The sequence below is a fragment of the Mus caroli genome, unplaced genomic scaffold (assembly GCF_900094665.2).
Source record: "Mus caroli unplaced genomic scaffold, CAROLI_EIJ_v1.1 scaffold_12741_1, whole genome shotgun sequence".
Taxonomy (NCBI): Eukaryota; Metazoa; Chordata; class Mammalia; order Rodentia; family Muridae; genus Mus; species Mus caroli.
The window spans coordinates 39,147-42,348 of NW_018390122.1; positions in this window are offsets into that span (position 1 = coordinate 39,147).

The following is a 3,202-nucleotide window of genomic DNA, read 5'->3' on the forward strand; positions in this document are numbered from 1 at the left end:
GTAATTGAACCCAGGTCTTTTAGAAGAGCAGTCAGTTCTCTTAACCTCTGAGCCCTCTCTCCAGTCCCAACTTCTCAAACGTTGCTTTAAGAGCTCTCTTCTATCTTGGCTTCTTTGAATCCAGCCACAATTTACTATATTATGCATATTTCCCAACACTGATCTGCTAATCCCTCTCTAGCAGAGGATTATCTATCTCTCTTTCCCTCAAGGCAACATAAGTGACCAGAATTTACAAAGACATATGATACTTGATTAAACCAATAACTATGAACATGACAATAACAGATATTTCCAACAAATCTAATACACACACACATACATATTGTTTGCCTTGTGTTTTTGAGACAAGGACTCATGTAGCCCAAGTTGGCCTTGAGTTTGCTAAGCAGCTGAAGATGACATTGGATTCCTGAACCTTCTGCCTTCCAGCATAAGCTACTGGCATGGGCTACTCTTCCCTGCCTTTGTTTCTAAATAGAACTAAGGATTTATATAGCTTAGGCTGCTTTGGTCTTCTTATTTTGTTGAACACGACCTTGAACTTCTGATTTGGCTGCCTCTGCATCCCAAGTTCTGAGAGTCAAACTAAGCTATGTATAGTTCATACAGTATACTTCACCAAATTTATGAATACAAAACAACTTATAAGTATTAATAGCCACTGAATCTACTGACACATGCCTGTAATACCAACACTTTGGCTAAGGAGGAGGATTGTCACAGGTTTGTGATAATCTATGTAGTGAGCACCAGCCTAGCTGGGGACCCTATCTCAAAAATTAAAACAAAACACACACACACACACAGAGAGAGAGAGAGAGAGAGAGAGAGAGAGAGAGAGAGAGAGAGCCTTTTTACTTCAGTAAAAACTCTATAACAGTTACAGTAATAAAATATATTCTTTATATTACTAAAGTGACCCACGCTACTGTCTCGCCAACGAAAACGCATGCAGGCCACTCGGATCCTTCTTCAGTAAAGCTTTAATACATCTCGAGAGATAGATGATCAGCTTCAGGAGAGGAGACCCAGAGAGCAGAAAACCCTTCCCTTTTATAGGCTGCGAAAAAACGGTTGGAGACATGCACCACCCAGATTGGCTGCTCACTATCAGTCAGTTAACGCCACGAGAGAGGCAGGGCTCAGGTAATGGAAAGATACCCTGACGACTGCGCACACTTATGAGCAACGGATGTCAGCGCCATCTTGTAACGGCGACTGTGAGGGCGGCTCCTCACACTAAAGTATAAAATATCAAATTATTGAATTAATAAATAATACAGAAGATATAAAACCATAAACATTTAACACAGGAGATACATGATGATCTGAATAATTGGACAGAGATTTCAGGCTCTTGGCTGGGATGATTTTAGTATCAAAAATGTCAGTCCTCCCCAAGTTAAATTTTACTTTGGGTCCTTCTTAATGGAGAATGAGAAGAGAGGGAGAGACTTGCATAGTTACTTGAGAACAGGAACAGGCAGGAGGGATTAAAATTTTTAAAGGCTCTGAAACATCAGGAGGTAAAGGATTTCTGTGCATTGAAGGCCAACCAGGTCTAAATAATGAGTTCCAGGACACCCAGGACTACAGAGAGAGAGCCTGTCTTAAAAACAAATCAAAACACCCAGATTTGAAGGAAGTTCACTTACATGTGGCAATATGACAGCTTAATTGAGGTGAGCTCCATACAGAGCAAGAAGAGAGCACTCCCACCACTGTGATGACAAATGTCAGCATGACAAAGTCCAGAATCATCTGGAGATGAGCCTCTGAGCATGCCTGTAGGGAACTGTCTGGATAACTGTCTCGAGGTGCCTCTGAGTGGCGCCATTCTATGACTGGGATCCTAGACTGTGTCTGATGGGGAAGAGGCCTGAGCAGCAGCTTGGACTCATTATTGCTCTGGGCTTCTTTACTGCGGATGTACTGTGAGTCTGAGTCGCTACCCTAAGCTCCTACAGCTGTGGCTTCTTCCGCTGCCATGGTGGCCTGACAGACTATAACTTTGAATGACTGTGAGCTGAAATGAACCTTTCTGCAATGAAGTCACTTTAGTGAGGGTGTTCTGTCACAGAAACAGAAAACAAACTAAGATGAAAGCAACTACTAAAGAGAAAAGGTGGATGCTTTCTCTATATGGGACTCAGAGATGGACTCTCAGTGAATTGAGAATTCAAATGTGAAGGGACTGGAGAGATAGTTCAACAGTTAAGGGCACTGACTGGCTGCTCTTACAGAGGAGCTAAGTTCAGTTCCCAACACCCATATGGTGGCTTATAGCTGTATCTCCGGTTTCAGAGGATCCGATGCTCTCTATGACCCCTGGAAGCACCAGTCATCATGAGGTGCACATGCACACATTCAGGAAAAAAGCACATACACATAAAATGAAAATAAACATTAAATAAAAAGGATTGAAAAGAGGGCAGGCAATTGTGGCACATGCCTTTAATTCCAACCCTCAGAAAGCAGAGACATGCAGATCTCTGAGTTTGAGGCCACCCTGGTCTACAAAATGAATTTGAGGCAGCCATAGCTACACAGAGAAACCCTGTATCAAAAAACCAAATGAATAATGAATTCAAACATGAAAAATAGTGTAAATTTTAAAGAACTCAAATGTGAATAACTACAATAGACATAATATAAAAGAAAAAATATTTACCACCTTGGACAATTATCTAATTAAAGAAACCCATAATTGATTAAGAATCGATCTAAGTTTCTCAACATACTTAGTGTTAGAGCCCCTGGAACTAGGTTTACAGATGGACGTGACCCACCATGTGGATGCTGGGAGTTGAACCTGGGTCCTCTGCAAGAGCAGCAAGTACTCTTAACCACTATGCTATAACATTTTCAATCCAGCAGATAACATCCCCTGACATGCTCACTTAGAAGCTCCAAATGGCAAATTTACCATTTACTTCTAGCCCTTGGGAAATGGGAGGAAATTGGCCTTCAGACTGAAAAGCATAAGAACTAATAAGGTGTCCCAGGAACCCGTTAACTGCAGGCTGACTGTGTGATTCTCAGTTTCTATTTCTTCCTTCTAATGCTCAAAGCCCATGGAGCCATGCTGCCCAGGGTTAGGGTGGGTCTTCCTATCTTCATGAGCCCAGTCCTGACTCTCCCTCACAGACATGCCTGCACATTTATCTCTTAGCAGACTGTTGATGGTGCTGAGTTCACA